At 46.8% G+C, this 23816-nt stretch overlaps 1 pseudogene across 1 annotated transcript; it reads left to right on the top strand.

Moving 5' to 3' along the window:
• Positions 1 to 704: 704 nt before the first annotated feature.
• Positions 705 to 1492, top strand: LOC310710489 (large ribosomal subunit protein eL33-like; annotated as a pseudogene). Its single transcript, XR_014530092.1, has 2 exons — positions 705 to 873; positions 1245 to 1492. The product of XR_014530092.1 is annotated as a large ribosomal subunit protein eL33-like (transcript).
• The last annotated feature ends 22324 nt before the right edge of the window (positions 1493 to 23816 follow it).

The raw sequence follows: 23816 nt of genomic DNA, 5'->3' as shown, positions 1-23816 counted from the left end.
TTTTTCCGCTCCCCCCCCCCTTTTTCTAAGCCGCTAAGGCGCTAATAGCCTTTTAGCCGCTAATCCGCTAAGCCTTTAATAGCCGCTAAGCCTTTAATAGCCGCTAAACCGCTAATAGCGCTAATCCGCTAATCCGCTAATAGGGTTGCTTTGCAAGACGAAAAAACCGCTAGACGAAGAGACTCGCGGAACGGATTAATTTCGTCTTGCGAGGCACCACTGTATATGAAAACCTATCTAGATCCCCCAAGCCCGCAGCGAGCCCTACCCAGTTGGCATGCCAACCTTGATGGTCCTAGACGGAAGATCATTACACTCACAAAGGACCTGCATATGGAAGTGGATTCAGTACGGACTGAAACAAAGGACAGTGACCAGCCCTTCCCTCTGGGGGCAGGAAACAGGGAACTCCTCTTTGTCCTCAGGAATGTAATCATGGGGAGGGGGAAAGGAGGAACCGGACAAGTGACAAGACACTCAGGTTACCAGCACAACTCCTCCCTGAACCCCTCCTCTTTGTGATGTGTCAATGATGTAGTTGTGATGTAGTTCTAGGGGTGTAGCTTGGGGGATTAGTAGCTAATAAAAGTTGGGGTCTTCTTTTGTTCAAGGCTTCCATCTTGTTCCACCTTGTGGCAGGTGGGAGTCCTGTCGCAACAGTCTTCAATAAAGACCAAGCGTGAGGCACCGCGAGGGCCGGCGGGCCGGCCTGGGTGGGCGTAGCAGGGCCTGCTGGGAAGAGGACTTCAAGACAGCACCATGACTGGCAAGTTGTGGTCCAAGGCCAATTTTGCTGGCTACAAGCGAGGTCTTCGAAACCAGAGAGAGCACGCAGCTCTTCTGAAAATTGAGGGAGTTTATTCCCATAATGTGGTGCTGGAGGAGACTCTTGAGAGTCCCATGGACTGCAAGAAGATCAAACCTCTCCATTCTGAAGGAAATCAGCCCTGAGCGCTCACTGGAAGGACAGATCGTGAAGCTGAGGCTCCAATACTTTGGCCACCTCATGAGAAGAGAAGACTCCCTGGAAAAGACCCTGATGTTGGGAAAGATGGAGGGCACAAGGAGAAGGGGACGACAGAGAATGAGATGGTTGGATGGTGTTCTTGAAGCTACTAGCATGAGTTTGATCAAACTGCGGGAGGCAGTGGAGGACAGAAGTGCCTGGCGTGCTCTGGTCCATGGGGTCACGAAGAGTCGGACACGACTAAACGACTAAACAACAACAAAATTCCCATAATGAGACAGAATTCTATTTGGGCAAGAAATGTGCCTATGTGTACAAAGCAAAAAACAACACCGTGACTCCTGGCGGCAAACCCAACAGGGAGATCTGGGGAAAGGTGACCCATGCCCATGGAAGCAGCGGCATGGTGTGAGCAAAGTTCTGCTCCAACCTACCTGCCAAAGCCATTGGACACAGGATCCGAGTGATGCTGTATCCATCTAGAGTCTAAATCTAGAGTGAAAATGAAATTAAGACTGTATTCCACTTTTGTATATTTGGTCTTGCCTTGCCTTTTTGTTTTCTGTCCTTGAGGCTCAGTTGCAGGAAAACACTGTTCTACAGTCAGAAGAGTCTTTGTTGCTTTTAAGGCATTGAAGCAACAGATTATTTTAAAAACAAAGCTGTGGTCCATGTTCCTGGCATGGTCCATGCTCCTCTTTTATAGTAGTGAGGTTTTCTAAAATGCTGTGACCTTACCGTTCAGAGAATAATGATATCAATGACTACAAAGGTTATTCTAGGCCATGGGTAGGCAAACTAAGGCCCGGAGGCCAGATCTGGCCCCATCGCCTTCTAAATCCAGCCCGTGGACGGTCCAGGAATTAGCGTGTTTTTACATGACTAGATTGTGTGCTTTAATTTAAAATGCATCTCTGGGTTGTTTATGGGGCATAGGAATTCGTTCTTTCCTTTTCAAAATATAGTCTGGCCCCCCACAAGGTCTGAGAGACAGTGGACCGGCCCCCTGCTGAAAAGGTTCGCTGACCCCTGTTATAAATGAACATGATTTTATTTCTGAAAACCATAGTACATCCATCAGCCACTAGAGGGTGATAAAGAACCGCGTGTGTTGTTTTTGGACAGAGGAAATATCCATGTTAGAGGGGAAAGGAGAAATTTTTTTACTGAGTTTTCTTAAAGTTGATAACGGACAGCACTGGCAACTGTTCCTCTGGAAACCGTTTCTGTGCCTTCAAGGGTAGCTAGATTTGCAGACATCAGAAGGCGACCGTGCTCATCTGCACATCTTAAAAATGCACACCATCAGCTGATCCAAAGTAATCTGATTTTGTGGGGCTTGTATGAAACACTGTGTCCCCAAATCCACTGGGGGGGAAGCATTTTCTCTCTGCCCATTTCAGGTTCAGCCAGTGGCGTAGTGTGGGTTGTCAGCACCCGGGGCAAGGCAAGTAATTTGCGCCCCCTAACCCTAACCCCCAGATGTTGCGCCTGGTGCGGCCGGCCCCCCCTGCACCCCCCACGCTACGCCACTGGGTTCAGCTGAGGTTTATCCAATATTCGTAGCTCATCTCTCCAAGTTCCATTAATGAGCAAGTAAAAACACTCACAAGATTGCAAACGCTTATTAAAAAGCAATTTAACAATGTAGTATTTACTTATGTTTATTTCTGAAAGTCTTTCTATGCCGGCATAGTATTTAAGGATGGTATTTAAGGGTATTTTAAAAAAACAACAACTTAAAAACCAAAGAATACTCTCCAAAGCTAGACTACGCAGAGTGGACCCATTTCAAGTAATGGCCTTGGCTAACTTTGTTCCATAAATTTCAATGGGATTTTCTGAGCAGGACTAGTGTTGGATTAACCCTACTCAGAGTAGACCCATTAAACAAAAGGGCCTGTGTTAATCAAGCCCATCAATTTCAGTGGGTTCACAGTACAGTTGGATACAGCCCAATACAAACCATCTATTGAAGTGGCCACAGGCACCTTGGTTGGCCATTCCAGAAATGAGGTTGACCAGGCGTGTAAGTGGCCTGGCATTCATTTCTGCAGCAGGACCCCTGTCTCCAACGTCCTAGAACCAACCAATCAGCCTGAATTGGTCTGGGTGTGTCAAAGATGGGCCCAGTAACAAGGAAACATGGGGTGGGTGCTCAGGAAAAACAGTGGGGTAGGGTGTTTTATTTGTTTGTTTGATTATCATATTTATATCCCAGCTCTTTTCTCCCCAGAGCTCAAGGTGGCCAGCATTGTTTCCCCCCTCCTCATTTAATCCCCACAACCCTTTGATACAGGTTAGGCTGAGAGGCAGTGAGGTTACCCCAGTGAGAGTTTCATGGCTGAGTGGGAGAATCTGAACTCTGGTCTCTACCATAGAATCACAGAATTGTAGAGTTGGAAGGGACCCCGAGGGTCATTTATTCCAACCCCCTGCAATGCTGGAATCTCAACTAAAGCATCCAGGACAGAGGGCCATCCAAGCTCTGCTTAAAAACCTCCAAGGAAGGAGAGTGAGTCCACCACCTCCAGAGGGAGACTCTTCCAACACCTCTTACCATCAGGAAGCTTTTCCTGATGTTTAGCCAGACTCTCCAAGTCCTGGTCCTAGTCTGACCCGCTAACCGCTACCTGAGGTGGGTGCTTTGCTCTCCTGAATGATAGGGCCGGCTCCCTACATTGTGGTGAGCCATGGCTGGAACAGCAAAGAGTTCCACCTGGTACGCAGGCTGAGACCCTACCTGCCCGCGGACTGTCTCACCAGAGTGGTGCATGCTCTAGTTATCTCCCGCTTGGACTACTGCAATGCGCTCTATGTGGGGCTACCTCATCCGTGACTGGGGGCGGCCGCCGAGACCACATAACACCGGTCTTGAAAGACCTACATTGGCTCCCTGTACGTTTCCAAGCACAATTCAAAGTGTTGGTGTTGACCTTTAAAGCCCTAAATGGCATCGGCCCAGTATACCTGAAGGAGCATCTCCACCCCCATCGCTCTGCCCGGACGCTGAGGTCCAGCGCCGAGGGCCTTCTGGCGGTTCCCTCATTGCGAGAAGCAAAGCTACAGGGAACCAGGCAGAGGGCCTTCTCGGTAGTGGCGCCCACCCTGTGGAACGCCCTCCCATCAGATGTCAAAGAGATAAACAACTACCTGACATTCAGAAGACATCTTAAGGTAGCCCTGTTCAGGGAAGTTTTTAATGTATGACATATTAGTGTATTTTTGGTCTTTGTGGAAGCCACCCAGAGTGGCTGGGGAAACCCAGCCTGATGGGCAGGGTACAAATTATATATATATATTATTATTATTATTATTATTATTATTATTATTATTATTATTGGCTTGGCAGAGGGAGAACTGGATCATCCAAATGGCAAATGGCTCTCACTTCTGAAGCAAGTGGTTCTTGCTTCCGAGGCCAGCTTTTCCCTCTCACTTCCAACAGATCATCAGCTTTTCCCTCTAGCTTCCAACAGATCAACAACCTTGCCTCTTTCCCAGCCGTCCTCAAGGAGGGGGAGCATTTTGAGTGGGGGGCGGGTTATTCCGTATCCCCCGTCTCTCCGTCTCTCCCATGTTGGTCAGAGCCTCAAGGGAAGGGCTACTCCATAAAAACGTCCCTCACAGCCCTCTTGAAACACCCACACCTGCTCCTGCCTGTCGTCTGCATGCCGTTGAGTTATCGCCCCAGATGTATGAACAAGGTTTGGAGAGCTGGGCTGAAGGCCAGCATTTAATCTGGGATTCTGTCAGCTCCTCAGAGACAGGGGTGGCCCATGATTCAGAAATAAGGAGAGGGCTTGGGTGGGGAAGGACACAGAGGGAAGATCTGATACTTTACGATCAAAAAGTCCTAACCCTTAACTGCACATATGTATCTTCCCCCCCCCCTACTTTCTCAGAAGGTCATCTAAGTGTCTAGGAGAGGGAGGTCTTCCTCGACATTCAAAGATATGATGGTTGAGGGGCGCAATATGTTTGTGGCCTAGAACTGTGTGAACACAACAACAACTGGGTTTCAAACCCTGAGGGGAAAAGGAAGCAAGACCCTGCTTCCTTCTCTCACCATCAACTCACCCCATTCACCATTTCACCAGGCAAATTGGAAGATTCAGGAAACTCCTTCACGCAGCCGGTTGTTAAACCATGGAACTCACTCCTGCAGGAGGCTGGGATGACTGACAACTTGATTGACTTTGAATGTTGTTGTTGTTTAGTCGTTTAGTCGTGTCCGACTCTTCGTGACCCCATGGACCAGAGCACGCCAGGCACTCCTGTCTTCCACTGCCTCCCGCAGTTTGGTCAAACTCATGCTGGTAGCTTCAAGAACACCATCCAACCATCTCGTCCTCTGTCATCCCCTTCTCCTTGTGCCCTCCATCTTTCCCAACATCAGGGTCTTTTCCAGGGAGTCTTCTCTTCTCATGAGGTGGCCAAAGTATTGGAGCCTCAGCTTCAGGATCTGTCCTTCCAGTGAGCACTCAGGGCTGATTTCCTTCAGAATGGAGAGGTTTGATCTTCTTGCAGTCCATGGGACTCTCAAGAGTCTCCTCCAGCACCAGAATTCAAAAGCATCAATTCTTTGGCGATCAGCCTTCTCTATGGTCCTTCATGGATCACTGCCTTGGATCCCTTCATGGATCACTGCCTTGCCATGGCGAAGGGGCTTGAATAACTCAGAGAAGCTATGAACTATGCCGAGCAGGGCACCAAGATGAACAGGTCATAGTGGAGAGTTTTGACCAAATGTGATCCACCTGGAGGAGGAACCGGCAAGCCACTCCAGTATCCCTGCCAAGAAAACTCCATGGACAAAGACAACAGACTTTGAATGAGAATTAGACAAATTGATGGAGGAGGATAATGCTATCAATGGCTACTAGCCACAATGGCTATGCCCCTCCTCCACAACTGGAAGCGGCAATTGAAATTAACCAGCGCCCCAAAGTTAGGTCCGCTAATTTCAAGGGGTCTGCTCTGAGTAGCCCTTAGCTGGGAGCCAATCCAGAAAGCAGAGGCTTCCTTTCTGGGGGCTCTTCATTGCTAAGAATTTTGTCCTTTCAGTCTAAAAAATAAACATAGCAAACTAGCCCCTTCTCTCTCAGAGTACCATAGAACTGTAGAGTTGAAAGGGACTACAAAGGTTATTCTAGACCATGGGTAGGCAAACTAAGGCCTGGGGGCCGGATCCAGCCCAATCACCTTCTAAATCCAGCCCACAGACGGTCCAGGAATCAGCGGGTTTTTACATGAGTAGAATGTGTCCTTTTATTTACAATGCCTCTCTGGGTTATTTGTGGAGCATAGGAATTCATTCCTTTCCCCCCAAAAAAATATAGTCCGGCCCCCCACAAGGTCTGAGGGACAGTAGGCCAGCCCCCTGCTGAAAAAGTTTGCTGACCCCTGTTCTAGACCAACCCCTTGCAATGCATGAATCTTTTGCCCAATGTGGGGCTCAAACACAAAACCCGGAGATTAAGAGCATTATGCTCTACCAACTGAGCTCTCTCTCTCTCTCTCTCTCTCTCTCTCTCTGTGTGTGTGTGTGTGTGTGTGTGTGTGTCAATTTTCCACATGCCCTGAAGTCTCACTCTGAACAAGGGGAGAAGACCCAGCCGTGGTTATGACCCAACTTTCTGGCTTTTTAAGGGTCTTCTCAAACAGGTGTTTCTTTCCCTGGAGCAGGAAATGAATAACTTCCCATGCCATGAGAGCAGAGCGCTAGACTCTTCTGATTCCCTTGGAACACTCTGACACACACTGATGCAATGGCGTGGGAAACCTGTTGCACAAGGGATATGATCGTTCCACTGACTGGCACATACCAGATGGGGTCCTAGCTTCCATGGTCTGTTCTAGAGAGACAGTGTGGTGTAGTGGCTAGAGTGTTGTCCTAAGATCTGTGAGACCAGGGTTCAAATACCCATTTGGCCACGACGTTCACTGGCTGACCTTGACTGCCAGTCACTGCCTCTCAGCCTAAACTGTAGGGATGTGTATGGAAATGAGGAGATGATATATTAGTTAGATATTATCCTTCCTTACTCACATTTGTGAGTACAGCAGAGCACATCCCTTTGCAGCAAAAATGGGAAGCTATTGGTTCAGCTGGTTACAGCCTTTTGGATGAAGCAATCCAGGAAAAAGGCTTTCCCCCTTTTTACCCCCTTAAAACAATAACAGCACAAAAACAGGCTTCTTAGAATAAAACAGAGTTTACACATTTAATAGCAAACTGGAAGCAGGCTTAGGTTGCAGTTACAGGTACATCTGTATATCTAAGGATGATGGAGTCAGAGTCTTTTGACCTCAGACTCAATAACTTGCTACATCTCTGTAGAGATGCGGTGGTAGAAGAGGCACAATGAAGACAAGCGTGCAAGAGAGAGAGAGAGAGAGAGAGAGAGAGAGAGAGAGAGAGAGAGAGAGAGAGAGAGATGACCAGCCCTTTTTGTAAGTTACCACCATCTCTACCTAGCCACACCTGGGGGAAGTGACTCCCACAGCTTTGACAGGAAGTCCTCTCTGTTTGATCCACATTCCACTGAGTGTCCATTCTAGCAAACAGAAAACGTTGGGCTTGTCTGCTCTGGATATCCCATATTAACTACCTCACAGGGTTGTTCTGGGGGTTAAATGAGAGGGAGAACTATGAGCCTTGGAGGAAGGATGGTGGGAAATAAATTTAACAAATGAATAGGATTGTTCTTCGTTGCTGTCCAGAAGAGGAGCCAGAATGATTTGGACCCTTATGAGTTATCTTGCTTGCTATCCTTGTTTCACACAGTTTGTGGCTGAATTAATAATAATAATAATAATAATAATAATAATAATAATAATAATAAATTTTAGTTATACCCCGCCCTCTCCAACCAGAGCTGGGCTCAGGGCAGCTAACACCAATAAAATCACAGTAAAAACATAATAGGGGGAAAAGAAAAAACAAAAACAAAAATGGGTTAAAATGCAATTTAAAATGCAGCCTCATTTTAAAAGTACAGTGGTACCTCAGGTTAAGTACTTAATTCGTTCCGGAGGTCTGTTCTTAACCTGAAACTGTACTTATCCTGAAGCACCACTTTAGCTAATGGGGCCTCCTGCTGCTGCTGCCCCACCAGAGCACGAGTTCTGTTCTCATCCTGAAACAAAGTTCTTAACCTGAAGCACTATTTCTGGGTTAGTGGAGTCTGTAACCTGAAGCGTATGTAACCCGAGGTACCACTATAGCTGATAAATCACGACCATAAGGGGAGGGAAACATAAGGGTCAGACTGAAACTCCCTTGGAAGGATCTGGGATCTGATAAGAACATAAAAAGGGTCTATTGGATCAGGCCAATGGCCCACCTAGTCCAACATCCTGTTCACACAGTGGCCAACCAGATGCCCAATGGGAAGCCTAAAAGCAGGACCTGAGCACAACATCAACTCTCCTCTTGTGGTTTCCATCAACTGTGGAGGCAGAACATAGCCATCCTGGCTTTAGGCTGTTGATAGCCTTCTCTTCCAAGAATTTGTCTAATCCTCTTTTAAAGCCATCCAAGTTGTTGGTTATCACTGCCTCTTGCAGGAGTGAGTTCCATAGTTTAATTAAGGGCTGTGTGTCTTCCTTTTATCTGTCCTAAATCTTCCCCCATTCAGTTTAATTGGACATCCCTGAGGTTGAGTGTTAGGAGAACGGGGGGGAAACTTAATCCACTTTCGCCATGCAATGTATTATTTTATAAACTACTTCTTTCTTTCTTTTTCCTTTTTTTTACTACAGAACGTATTTTATTAAACAGCACAAGTTGGGGGGGGGAGATGCATCAGTGTTGGGATAAAGGTAAAGGGACCCCTGACCATTAAGTCCAGTCGTGGACGACTCTGGGGTTGCGGCACTCATCTCGCTCTATAGGCCGAGGGAGCCGGCATTTGTCTACAGACAGCTTCCGGGTCATGCGGCCAGCATGACTAAGCCACTTCTGGCAAACCAGAGCAGCACACGGAAATGCCGTTTACCTTCCCGCTGGAGTGGTACCTATCTATCTACTTTCACTTTGACGTGCTTTCGAACTGCTAGGTTGGCAGGAGCAGGGACCAAGCAACAGGAGCTCACCCCATCGCGGGGATTCGAACTGCTGACCTTCTAATCAGCAAGTCCTAGGCTCTGTGGTTTAACCCACAGTGCCACCCGCGTCCCATGTTTATTTTCTGTTAATAAACGTCCATTCAAGAAAAGTTGATTTTCTTCTTTTAAAAAGGGATCTTCTAACAGCTTTTCTGCCTCCATGGGCAGCACAGAAAGATAATAATTTATTACAGGAATGCAGAGGTGGTCTGGGGGTGTTCATGGGTGAGGGGGCTGAACGCCCAGCTCCAGCTGTGTGGAAGAAAAGGCGAGCCCCCAGTTGCCACAGAAAACTGCTGACCGAGAGGAGGGAAAATGAAAGAGGCATCTAGGACTGTAGGTCCTGGGAGTGCCTTTGAGGCAGAAGGTGGTGAGAGGGTGAGTTGACTCCCAGAATGAGCTGCCAAGACTTTTAACCGATTATTTTATAAACTTCTATCCTGTCTTCTTACTCACCTAAAAGTCCTTACTCTAAAAGTGCTGAATGCTGCAGCCTTTCATCGCAGGTGTGAGGCAACATCCCCTTGATAATTTTGGTCACCCTTTTCTTAACCTTTTCCAGCTCTGCAATATCCTTTTTGATTACCATACATATCTCAGAAAATACTTAGGTAAAATTGAAAACCTGCTTCGGTCTCTCTCGACATTTGCTTGCGGATTTGGCCTTTAGGTGGCAGCACCTACCTTAATGTTTCCATATGAATAAAACCGGTCAAAATTAACACTAGACACTTCTCCCTGATCTTTCAGGTTGATCCCTCACCTGCAACCTGGGACCCGGAAATTATTTTTTTTTGCTCATTTCTTCTCTAGGAAGGTCAGTCGCAAAGGAGGAGGGTGGAGATCCTGCTCATTTAAATAACTAGAAACTGAGTGAGGAACATTCAAGTAAATAAACAAACAAACCTGTATATCACTTTTTACCTGGCCAAAGTTCGCTCACCCCAAAGGAACTTAAACACAGAAGCAGAATTTTTAAAAAAGTAAAAGGAATAGCGCACCATCAGATGAGAACATAGGAAGCTATTTTATACTGAGTCAGAGCAATGGCCCAGATAGCTGAATAGTGTCTACAATGGCAGGAAACATCTCTCCAGGGTTTCAGGGAAGAAGAGAAGAAGAGTTTGGATTTGATATCCCGCTTTATCACTACCCTAAGGAGTCTCAAAGCAGCTAACATTCTCATTTCCCTTCCTCCCCCTCTGTGAGGTGAGTGGGGCTGAGAGACTTCAGAGAAGTGTGACTAGCCCAAGGCCACCCAGCAGCTGCATGTGGAGGAGCGGGGAATCAAACCCAGTTCACCAGATTACAAGACTACCGCTCTTAACCACTACACCACACTGGCTCACAGGGAGGGGACCAGAGTTGGATTTAGGGCAGTACAGGCAGTTCCCCTACATAGGGTGTCGAGCCAAGGAGGCACAAAATTGAAAAGATCCATAATTGAGAAATCCATTTGGGGCACCAAATTTGCACCTTGCTCAGGGCGCCATATTACCAAGGGTTACCAAAGTCTGCCCCTGAAGGGTCGTTGCCAGCCCTTCCTGGAAATGCCATTGGGGGTTGAACCCTTGACTTTTCAGTATGTGGTCTACCTCTGAGCTGTTCCTCTGGCCTTCATGTTCTTGCCTGACCACCAGCTCAACTTGGATCATGTTTTCTTCTTCCCTCCTCATCCCTTTTTCCTTAAGGTCATAAGCAACTCTACTCACAGATTGTAAAACTGCTCTGGGAGCCTTCCCAGCACTCGATGCTCTGAATGAGTAAATAAATTTACAGATCTCTGGTTCTGTGGAGGCTGTGCTCTAGAGCCAGCTTAACTGACCTTCAATTAAGAAAGAAAAGGGGGACATGAATTTGGGGACATCTCAACTGAAACCTCATAATTTCGAAAGTTTCCTTCCCTCTCCCCCTCCAATCATCTGCCCACTCCCAACCCACCGCACCCCCTTTTTAAAAGGTGGGGTGATCTGGGAAAGGTGTGGCTGCAAAGAGGAGGATATTGTAGTAAATCTCCCACTGTATAATTATCTAGGAAAGAGGCGGCCAAAGGAATCTCCAAACAGCAGGAGGTTTCAAAGGGGAAATTAAAGAGGGGTGGGAGCAAGAGACAACTTCTCTGTGTGTTTTAATCTCTCTTTCTAAAATAGTACACAGCAGGAAAGAAAGAGAAGAAGGGTGATCCTCTAAGCAGCTCTCTTAGAAAAAGGATCTCCTGTTCCGGGAAATAACACAAGACTGAGAAAAAAGCCTGAGAGTTGTTGGGTGGTGAGTGAGTTGTTGCTTTTCCTTCCAATTATTTTCTGGATGAGACTCAGAAGTCAGAAAACTCCAAAAGAGCTTTGGTGTGACGCAGAGACAGGGAACTTGTGACAAGGGGTAAGTCAGGTTCACTGTGTTGTATCCAATGTTGATCCTATTGCAGAATTCAAACGGATCCCCGAGGATCATTTAATCCAACCCTCCTGCAACGCAGGAATAAGTAGACCCAATGAAATTAATGTACGTACATTCATGTTGGCAAGTTGGCAAGGAGAAAGGCACCTGATATATCATGGATTGTGCCAGGAGATGTCCAGTTCATTTTGCGGAGATATCTGTCACTCTTGCTGGCGATAAATGCCTCCATTCAAAAAAGAAAGAGGGGAGGGAGACACTCTGCCTCCGTGTCACACCGTAGGGCAAGATATCGCAGCCAAATGTAAAGAAGGGGCCATTCATAATTTCTGTGTGAGAGAGAGTATGAACTTGAGCAAGTTCACAAAAGGAGAGTCTGCCTTCTCTTGCAACCATCTGCAACCCCAGAGAAGTGGGGTTGGATTGGATGAGCCTCGGGGTCTCAGAAGACTCCACAATTCTGTGATTCTAACTCCCTGCCTTTTGCTCATCTCGGGATCTCAGCCCAGTTCACGGTGATTTCCATTCTGCCTGCCCTAAGCAAAGGTGAAGCATGTTCTCTTGCTGTCCTCCCAAAGCGAATAATTCCATGTTCAGAAAAGGTGCACTTCCGATGATCTCCTACTGTGACTCTGTAGGAGAGTATCTGTTTTGCACACAGAAGCACCCAGACTCAACCTTCTGCATCTCCAGGTAGGACTGGGGAACACCCTGAGTTCCTGGAGAGTTGCTGCCAGCCGGTGTAGACGATACTGAACTAGACTGGCCAACAAGCTGACTCAGTACAAGGCAGCTTCCTGTTTCCACCAACCCTTCAAAAACACGAGAACTGGGATGGAATCATAGAAGTTCAGAGTCAGAAGAGACCTCGAGGAGCATCTAGACCAAACTCCCTGCAACACAGGAATATGCATCTGTCCCAAACCTGCAACCTTGATGTTATCAGCACCATGCTCTAACCAACTGACCTATTCATTCATAATTTACCTTATGTGTTAAGGCAGCTACACTGCATGCAAAAGTGTTCACTATCCAGCATCTCTGGGTAGGGTTGAGAGGGACTCCCTTTCTAACAAATGCCAGTGTACTGGAAGAAGCAAAGATCACCAGTGTTGAAGCAAAGATTCTTCAACATCAACTCGTCTTCCAAAGCAACTACTCTATTCCCAACTTAAAAATGGAAAGCGTAATGCTGGTGGTCAACAAAAGAGGTTTAAAGACTGTCTCAAAGCAAATTTTTAAAAATGTAGTATAAACACAAACAATTGGGAAACACTAGCCTGCGAGCCCTCCAGTTGAAGAACAGCCATTGCCAAAGGTGTCATGGGCTTTGAAGATACTCGAACTCAGGACGCAAGGGAGAAACATGCTAAGAGGAAAGCAGGCATGGCAAATCCACATTGTGATCAACTCCCACCCGGAAACCAATGTCCCCACTGTGGAAGGATGTGTGGATCCAGAATTGGCCTCCACAGTCACTTACGGACTCATTGTTAAAACCGTGTTTATGGAAGACAATCTTACTAGGCTATGAGTGATCACCAAAGGAGAAGAGATTGGACCAATGTTCTTACTTAGTATAATTCATCTTCCTATATTTGCCATCAGCCAAGCAGGGTTTTGAACCAGCCCCATAGGATATTATAACACCAGAGACTTTGGGATTTGACTTGGTGTTGGCACCTCCAATCACTCAACTCATGTTCCCTATGATGATATTTCTCTCTCTCTCTCTTTAGCCTTTAGAGAATTTAATTCCTTAACCAACTTCATATTTTTTTTTAAGAGCAATTTCCACTTTGCCATTTAGGGCCGCTGCATTTAGTGATAAGTCCGCTGGAACTGTTAACTCCCCAGAGCCTGCCAGCCCAGCTCAAACAGATTGATGCACCTTCCAGAGAATAGGAGAGGTGCTCTCCAGGAGGGTGGGGTGGAATAAGGGGGGAAATTGGCCCAGGGATTATGATAAGGGTGGTGGCAACCGTCTTGGCATTCTCTGCACGTCTTTTAACTTCCCTTCCTCTTACTGAGGGTGCAACAAAGTCAGGAATCTGCCTTCTTCCAAGCCAGATCACTGGTCTATCAAGCTCAGTATTGTGAGCACTGACAAGCAATGTGGCAACTAGACTGGTGACTGGGAGTGGCCGCCAGGACCTTATAACCCTGGTCCTGAAAGACCTACATTGGCTTCTAGTATGTTTCTGAGCACAATTCAGAGTGTTGGTCCATCTGTGTAATGGTGTCTATTCCACCTGTCTGTTCATAAAGTCCAAACCATCCACATGAAAGGTTGTTACTGTTCCACAGAATCCTTTCACAGAGTCTAAGACAAGGATTTCTGGAATATTGGCCTTGTTTCGCCGTCCTGGGCTTCATCAGTAGTTAAAGCTCTAAGTAATACACATAAATATAATATCATGATCTCACACATTTTACAGCAAAAATAAGATAAAACCATAAATAACTGTACATACCATATGTGATATTACAGGACAGTGGGTCTTATGGCATAGTAGTCACTGCAGTAAACAGCAACTGTTACAAAGTAGGGTTATATGGACAAGCACCAACTAACAGCCATCAATAGCTCTCTCCGTAAATTTACCTAATCCTCTTTGGAAGCCATCCAAATTGGGATCCATCACCGCCTCCTGTGGGAGTGAGTTCCGCAGTCTAACTTGGTTCTGATGAAAGTCCTTTGCTTTATCTATTCCTGAATCTTCCAACATCCAGGGACACTGGGTGTCCACAAGCGTTACGAGAAAAGAAGAGACACATTTCTTTCTTCACTCTGTGCACAAGTTTATAAATTTCTATCCTGTTGCTTCTTACTTGCCTTCTCTCTAAACTGGAAAGCCCCAAACACTGCAAACTTGCTTCATAGGGGGGTCTCTCAATCTACCACTTTTCCGTTTGGGCTTCCCTTTCCTGAGAGTTCCCCAACTCTTTCCATTTTGTGGCGAGGCAACCGGAATCGGACACGGTATTCCAAATGGGGTTGCGCCATAGATTTGTAGGTTGGCCAGTGGTGGGTTTTCATCCTTAAGAGGGAAGGAAAACCAATCCCTTTCATTTCTTGACCCTGGAACTGTAAGGTAAAAGGTAAAAGTAAAGGGACCCCTGACCATTAGGTCCAGTGGTGGCCGACTCTGGGGTTGCAGCGCTCATCCCACTTTACTGGCCGAGGGAGCCAGCGTACAGCTTCCGGGTCATATGGCCAGCATGACTAAGCCACTTCTGGCGAACCAGAGCAGCGCACGGAAACACCGTTTACCTTCCTGCCAGAGCAGTACCTATTTAATCTACCTGCACTTTGACGTGCTTTCGAACTGCTAGGTTGGCAGGAGCAGGGACCGAGCAACGGGAGCTCACCCTGTCGTGGGGATTCGAACAGCCAACCTTCTGATCGGCAAGTCCTAGGCTCTGTGGTTTAACCCACAGCGCCACCCACGTCCCTGGAACTGTAAGGTAAGTAAGGCCAAATATGACCCAGGGGGATAATGTCAATGGCAGAAGAGTGGTTCATGGTGGGGTTGCGGCAGGACTCATCCCTTCTGCCCTGGCACAAAAGCCCAACTCTCCATAAAACGATCTAGCTTCCATCTCCCGAGGAGTTAGATAAAAGAAGAGGTGGAGACGCCTGGGTCTTTGGAACAAGGACGGGTGGAGACTGGGAAGGCAGGTGGGGGGAGATCAAAAATCCTTTCTTCAGTATCCCAGCTCATAAACTGGGGTGGTGTTTCTCCTTCTTTATTTTCCACCCACCTTCTGACCTCCTCTGTTTGAGGCAATTAGAAGCTGCCCGGGGAGTGCCAAAGAAAAGAGGAGAGGATCAATTGAGCTGACCCGCCAGTCGCTGGCAGCAGTTGCAAAGGGGCCCCAGTGAACTGTGCAAAATGAAATGAAATTAGGAGGACGTTTAGAGGGGGGAGCCCTGCAGGGCCAGACAAAGGCAGGCCCATCCAGTCCAACTCCCTGTTCCCAACAGAGGGCAGCCCAGCATGCCTTGGAAGACTCTAAACAGGGCCTGGCAGCCGCAGCTCATTGGCCCCCTAGTGGTCAGCTGTACAGCTGCTTTTGAACATGGAGGCTCCTTTGCCCAAACCATGGTTTCCACATTGCACAAACCACGGTTTCCACATTGCACAAACCACGGTTTCCACATTGCACAAACCACAGTTCCCGTGTTGCACAACTCATGGTTTTCACATTGCCCAAACCATTGTTGACATCCATTTGGCACCATATCCCATATGGACTTGTCTTGACCACTCCAGTGGGCAGTGGTTCTCTAGGTACAGAGACTGGGGAGAAGGCTCATTTCACACACACACACCGGGCCTGAGGTCCTGCATGCAAAGCAAGCACCAGCTTATGGGCCCAAGGTCAGTATTAGGGGCGGAGCGGGTAACAAGGACTAAGCTCCGTTGGGAAGGGGGGCAAATCCCTGCCTCACACATTTTCTTTTAAAAGTACCTTTTGGAAGCCCCTGTAACATCAGTAATGCTGCCTCCATGCCAGCAAGCATAATATGAATTGAAAACTGCTCTCTCTCTCTCTCTCTTTCTGATCATGTTCCTCTGGAATCGCTTTCTAATAAGCAGAGGCTTAGGCTGCCCTTAATGCAGTTATAATATGATTTGGTCTGGTTGGCGGCCATGAGAGTTAAATTGTGTTGTGATGGGAGAAGTATCCACAGGGCCAGAGTCTTCCATGTGGCACCTTGGCTATGATGACTGGCTCACGCTCAAGATGAGTCACAGTTGGTTTTTGGGTGTGTGTTGCTTTTTTGTTCTCTGCCCAACAAACAACACAGGTTAGACTGTGATCCATTGGCATGCACCACAACTCAGCAGAGGGGTAGCATGTCCCCAGTCACCTGCTCCTGTGTGTGGGAAGGTGCCATAGCCTTGGAATGCAGAAGGTCCCAAATTCAATCTTCAATGGCATCACCGCATAGGGCTAGGAGAGACCTCCTGCCTGAAACCCTGGAGAGCCATTGCTGGTCAGTGTAGACCAGGGTTTCCCAAACTTGGGTCTCCAACTGTTTTTGGACTACAACTCCCATCATCCCTAGCTAACAGGACCAGTGGTCAGGGATGATGGGAATTGTAGTCCAAAAATGGCTGGAGACGCAAGTCTTAAGGTTATCAATGCATGGACCATCCATGCATGATTCTTACCAATACATGGGTCTTGTCCCACCCAGCTCAAATATTATCCAGGATTGACTGGCAAGTGTTTCAGGCCTACCTGGAGATACCTTTCCTGATCCCAAAGATCTGGAGATGGGATGGGCTAAGCATCTGATTCCATCCCATCCCACTGGAATACCAGTCTTTTCATGTTCTTATCCCATTCCGATCACACAGACACATACATTGTTTGTTTATTTGTAATGGTTTGGAAGATGTGAAGGTGATGGTTTAAAAAATACAATAAAAGCAAGACGTTTCCTTGGAGTAGAGTGTCTTTTTAAGACCCAGGTGAGCAAAACATTGTTATGAATGAGGGAAAGGCAGGGGGCTACAAGAGAGAAGTATGGGGAGGGGGGGAGAATTTCCTTTGCCATCATACTTTTATCTCTTTCAGCCACCCCAATAGAGAATTAAACGAATTTCATTTCCGTGATGAAGGAATTAATGGCCAACAAAAAAATATATATTGAAGAATTGAGTTCAGGTAGGAGACCAGAATCCGAAAGAGGACAGGAAGCCTTGATATTCAAATGGGGAGAAAGAGAAGTTATTATGTAACCATAAAAGGGTCCTATTTTACAAGTTAAGACTATGAAATGCATAAATGTAGACCGAGAGATCCCTCTGGGGAAGTGGGATTGTGTTTTTAATTCACCTAGACAAATAGGCAAGCAGGCTTCCATTCAATTCTTGCACACCTTTTCAACACGGGAGGCCCAGGTGTACTGAGCTGGGGGGTGGGAAAGAGGTTACACACACACACACACACACACACACACACACACACACAGACAATCTCAGTTCCCTGAACAGAGGAGCTTTAGGAACAGTGCAATGGACTTCTTCAGAACATGTTAGGCTTTCTTGCTTTGGATCCCACCTGTCAGAAATATTTTAGCTATGATTCCATTGCTAATTGACCCTTGGGGTCCCTTCAAATTCTATGGACAGGTTTGTCGAATTTATTTATTTTTACCCTCTTCCAACCACACCAAGAAGATGAAGAAAGGCACCATCCTGGTATCCTAGGAGGGTGGACCAGGCGTCCAACAGATCAAGGGATCTGCAGGGCAGGAACCAGTGACGACAACCCTCTAACCACTATGCCACACCGACTCCATGTCAGCCCATATCTGATCAATGTGATGACGATAGACTAAGCTCCATTTGGGAAGAGGGGCAAATCTCTGCCTCACACATTTTGGAACCTTTTGTACCTTTTGGAACCCTTGTAACACCAGGAATGCAAGCATAATATGAACTGAAAACTGGTGCAGAATTTCACAGCCAGGTTGCTCACCGGGGCAAGACGGTTTGAGCATATTGCACCAACTGCACTGGTTACCAAATAGTTTCTTGGCTCAATTCGAAGTGCTGGTCACACATATATATATATATATATATATATATATATATATATATATATATATAATTTATACCCTGCCCATCTGGCTGGGTTTCCCCAGCTACTCTGGGCTGCTTCCAACAGAATATTAAAATACAATCATCTATTAAACATTAAAAGCTTCCCTAAACAGGGCTGCCTTCAGGTGTCTTCTTAAAGTCTGGTGGTTGTTTTCCCCTTTGACATCTGATGGGAGGGCGTTCCACAGGGCGGGTGCCACTGCCAAGAAGGCCCTGCTTTGACCTATTAAGCCTGAAACTGCTCAGGACCACAATACCTCAAGGACTCGTCTCTCCCCATATGAACCGCCCTGGACTCTGTGATCATCATCTGAGGCCCCATCTTTGTGTGCCTCCTTCATAAGAGCTCTGGAGGGTGGCAACATGAGAACAGGCCTTTTCTGCAGTACCGTTCCCTGTTGGTGGAATGCTCTCCCCATGGTTGTTCGCCTGGCACCTTCATTACATATGGCACCAAGCGAAAACATTCCTCTTCAGGTAGGCCTTTGGTTGATTAATATTCTACACCCTTTAAAATGTGTTGGTGGGAGGGAGGGCTATTGTTTTCTTTTGTTTTGTTTTCGTTTCAACTATTTTGTGCTTTAATCCTGTATTTTTATCTTGTGAACTGCCCTGAGATCTTCAGATTAAGGGCAGTATATAAATTTAATAAGTAAAATAATAAATGAAATGTGGTTTCCCTCTTAAAGGTAAAGGTAAAGGGACCCCTGACCATTAGGTCCAGTCGCAGGCGACTCGGGAGTTGTGATGCTCATCTTGCTTTATTGCCAGAGGGAGCCGGCGTACAGCTTCCAGGTCATGTGGTCAGCGAAAGCAGAGCAGCGCATGGAAATGCCTTTTACCTTCCCGCTGGAGTGGTACCTATTTATCTACCTGCACATGACGTGCTTTTGAACTGCTAGGTTGGCAGGAGCGGGGACCGAGCAACGGGAGCTTACCCCTTCGCGGGGATTCGAACCGCCAACCTTCTGATAGACAAGCCTAGGCTCTTTGGTTTAACCCACAGTGCCACCCGTGTGCCGGTTTCCCTCTTAAAGGTAAAGGGACCCCTGACCATTAGGCCCAGTCGTGACCGACTCTGGGGTTGCGGCGCTCATCATGCTTTATTGGCCAAGGGAGCCTGCATTTGTCCACAGACAGCTTCCAGGTCATGTGGCCAGCATGACTAAGCCACTTCTGCCAAACCAAAGCAGCACACGGAAATGCCATTTATCTTTCCACTGGAGTGGTACCTATTTATCTACTTGCACTTGATGTGATTTGGAACTGCTAGGTTGGCAGGAGCAGAGACCGAGCAACGGGAGCTCACCCCGTCGCAGGGATTCGAACCGCCAACCTTCTGATAGGCAAGCCCTAGGCTCTGTGGTTTAACCCACAGCGCCACCCATGTACCAGTTTCCCTCTTAGATCCTGATTTTAAAAAATCAGTATGTGGAGACAAGGCTGCAAAGGTGATATCTGCCTGACTTGAGGAAAAGGCTGTTCCTCGTGTCTAATCTGCTTTTGATGAGGAGCTGCTTCCCAGATCCTTAGAGATGGGGGCAGATGTCCCCATCTGTCTTGACTGTGCCCAAAGCCCCTTAGAAGTTCAAAGCCCATAAGAGATTCAAGGGGCATCTTCTTACAGCGGTCTGTGTTTGTTTTGAATGCCTTTAATGAAAACAATGCTTTTGCTCATTCCAGAGATGTTATGCTCCGATAAGGTAATTGCACAAGGGGACAAGCTTACATCCTATTACGGCTGCGCTCGGGATTTGGTGCCACAATTGAGAGTCCCATGGGCTCGCTGGAGCTACACCCGTCACCTCCTGCAGCAGACAGGCGAACAGGGAATGAGTTGGTGCATTGCTTTTGGGGGTGTATTCTGCAACACATTGCTGAGGCAATAGTAAGGTAAAGGTAAAGGGACCCCTGACCATTAGGTCCAGTTGTGACCGACTCTGGGATTGCGGCGCTCATCTCGCTTTATTGGCCGAGGGAGCCGGCGTACAGCTTCTGGGTCATGTGGCCAGCATGACTAAGCTGCTTCTGGCGAACCAGAGCAGCGCACGGAAACGCCATTTACCTTCCCGCTGAATCAGTACCTATTTATTTACTTGCACTTTGATATGCTTTTGAACTGCTAGGTTGGCAGGAGCAGGGACTGAGCAACGGGAGCTCACCCCGTTGCGGGGATTCAAACCCCCGACCTTCTGATCGGCAAGTCCTAGGCTCTGGTTTAACCCACAGCACCACCTGCATCCCGAGCAATAGTAGAGGTGGGCTTATACCAGACTGTCCATGCAATGCTTCTGAATGCCAGTTTGCTAGAAATATCAGGAGGAGAGTGTTGTTCCTGTGCTCAATTTCTGCTTGCCAGAGATCTGGTTGCCGCTGTAAGAACAGGATGCTGGACATGATGGGAATCAGAAGTGGGGTGAATTATGCTGTTATGCATAATGGGTATCTGGGTGGCCACTGCAAATAGGTAGGACAGAATGTACCACTTCAGACTATAGGTCCAGGTTCCAGGTTTTCCCACAGATGTGGGGGCCTGGGGGCAACTCTTTGTAAAAAGCCTTTTTCCCAGATGTGCTAGATCTCTACATTCAGGGTGTTCTGACTCTTCCACCTCCTCCATCTTTTAGCCATGGAACATTAAAAATGGCGCTGCCATTTGTATCAGTAGATCTGATCAGACATGTGTGATGCTCAATTGTCAGTAAGTGATACACCCCCAGTCTTCGGTCTGATTCCCATGACAAACCATAACTTTTTGAGTAATTTTAATGGTCATTTTAGAAGTCAGAGGAGCACCGCTCTGAGGGGTTGGTTTGGGGGTTGGCTTTTTCCCTAGAGCAGGAGAAATAATGTCATTTGCTGAAGCACCAGGTTAACTGATGGATGCTATAGTGAGTGAAAGAGGTGATAATGAATCTTACAGAGTCTGTGACTTATTGGCCCAGAGCAATTGTGGGGCTGTGGGTTAAACCACAGAGCCTAGGACTTGCTGATCAGAAGGTCGGCGGTTCGAATCCCCGCGACGGGGTGAGCTCCTGTTGCTCGGTCCCTGCTCCTGCCCACCTAGCAGATCGAAAGCATGTCAAAGTGCAAGTAGATAGATAGGTAGGCTCTGGCAGGAAGGTAAACGGCGTTTCCGTGTGCTGCTCTGGTTTGCCAGAAGTGGCTTAGTCCTGCTGGCCACATGACCCGGAAGCTGTACGCCGGCTCCCTAGGCCAATAAAGCGAGATGAGCGCCGCAAACCCAGAGTCGGCCACGACTGGACCTAATGGTCAGGGGTTCCTTTACCTTTAGCTTTATAACTTACATCAGCCCCAACAAACATAACCAATGGCCAGAAATGAGGGGAGTTTTAGTTCAGCAACATCTGGAGGGATAAAGGTTCCCAGACCTGGCTTAGAGAACAGTCAGAGAACAGAGTAAAATAACCAACATGGCGAACAGGTCTATTAATGTCAATGGGTCTACTCTGAGTACAACTTAGATGCTACCCAGGCATTCCCTCTTTCATTGGAAATACCTAGGTACCCAAAGGCCATTTATCCATAAAAGACAAACTATTATCTAAATTCAGTGGCCTGGCTAAGAAATATGAATCTCTCCCAGTATATTGCAAGAACTATTAAATAGGGTGGTACCCAACTTAGTCATACTAGGGGTAGACCCACTGAAAATCAATGGACCTGAGCAAACCATGTTCATTTATTTCAGTGAGTCTACTCTGAGTAGGTCTACTTTTGGCTTCACATTCTGTGTTCAAATTGAACATGCTTGTCTTTCTATAACTCCACAGATCAGGATCCCAGGTCCCTGGAAATGAAACATCAATTCCTACATTTAGGCTGCACAAATATAAGACGGTGAAGGAATCTAGTCAACAAGCTGGACATGAGTCGACACTGTGATGCATCAGCAAAGAAAGCTAACACTATTCTAGGCTGCATCAACAGAAATCTAGTGCCCAGATCAAGGGAAGTCCCTCACCTGGAGATCTGCGTCCAGTTCTGGGCACCACAATTAAAGAAGGATATTGGCAAGCTAGAACGTGTGCTGAGCAGTCCAACCAAGATGATGAAGAGTCTGGAAACCAAGCCTGATGAGGAACAGTTGAGAGAATTGGAGTCTCGGCCAGAGAAGAGAAAACAGAGAGGAGATATGATAGGGCTGTCACATGGAGGATGAAGCAAGCTTGTTTTCTCCTGCTCTGAAGGGTGGGACCAGACGCAATGGCTTCAAGTTACAAGGAGATTCCAGCTAAACAGTAAGAGCTGTTCAACAGTGGAAAAGATTCCCTTGGAAGGCCACAGATTCTCCTTCCTTGGAGGTTTTTAAGTAGAGGTTGGGTTGTCATCTGACATGTATGCTATAGTTGAGATGCCTGCATTTCAGGGGGTTGGACTAGATGACCCTTGAGGTCCTTTCCAACTCTGAAATTCTACAATTCTAGATTGTGGCAACATGATAATTCAAACCACATATGAGACAGCTTGATTGGGGGAGGAAAATAGAGAAAATGGAGGAGAGAGGTTATGGAGACTGATCACCCAAATGTCTTAATATGCCTGGTGCTCCCCTCCACTTAAAAAAAAATAAATCTCCTAGTAGTAAAGTTTATTTAAAGGGGACAAATCAGCTATCTTTATCACCCAAAAACATGCCATAAGGATTAAGAAAGCAGAGAGACAGTGATGGAAAAAAGAGAATCTGACTGAGGAAGCGAGAGAAGATAGGAAGTGGAGGAGTGAAATGTACCACTCACTCCTGTGCAGGTTTACTCAGAAGTAATTCCCACTCAAATAAATGTGCAATGGAGCTTACTATTTATAAAACCACCCTCCGATGCATATTTAACCAGAATTAAAGTTCCATTGAACACAACAGGGATTACTCTTGAGTAAGCGTGGACAGGATCCCAGCCCGATCCGATGTAGGCTGACCCAGAAGTAAGTTCCACTCCCTTGCCTGCAGTAAGTGCGAATAGGATTGCAAGCAGTGGCAGTCCAATCCTGTGCAAATTTCACCTAGACGTAAATCTCCCTTGAATTCAATAGAGCTTACACCTATTGAGCTCAATTTCTTGCCATTATTTTAATGTCTGATATATATATATATTCACTGGAGGGCTGCCTTTCACTGAAGCTTGCTTTACTAAAATCTATTCCTTGGTACACCCCAGAGAAAGATTTGCTGGGGTCAGGGGATATAGAATATGGAATCTTAACGATTTTTTTAACCACCTGACTTCAAGCAGAATGGCATTGACCTGGTGACAATCCTACGCAGCGCATTTCCTGGGAGTAAGCACTAGTCAACTCAATGGGGCTTTCTTTTGAATGGGGGGGACGACAGAAAATTCCCCCAAAGGGAATTTATTCAGAGTAGATCCCTTATCCTTAATGATCACAACTAAGATAGCCAGTGTGGTGTAGGTTTAGTGTGTTGTCCTAGCACCTGGGAGACTGGTTCAAATCTGCCCCCACTTGTCCATGAGGCTCCTTTTGGGTCAGTCACTGCCTAACCTACCTCACAGGGTTGTTGTGTGGATTAAATGAGGAGGTGGAGAACCACGTGAGTCGCCTTGAGCTCCTTGAAAGAAAAACGTGATATATAAATGCAATGACTACTGATGATAGTAATAATTTAGCGTCATTCTTGTGGCTTTACTCTTTACAGGACAAACATTCCATAGAACCCCATTGATGTTGCCTAGTGCCTA

Source organism: Podarcis liolepis (genome assembly GCF_965112155.1).
Source record: "Podarcis liolepis genome assembly, chromosome: 7".
Lineage (NCBI taxonomy): Eukaryota > Metazoa > Chordata > Lepidosauria > Squamata > Lacertidae > Podarcis > Podarcis liolepis.
This window is presented reverse-complemented; position numbering and strand designations above follow the sequence as displayed.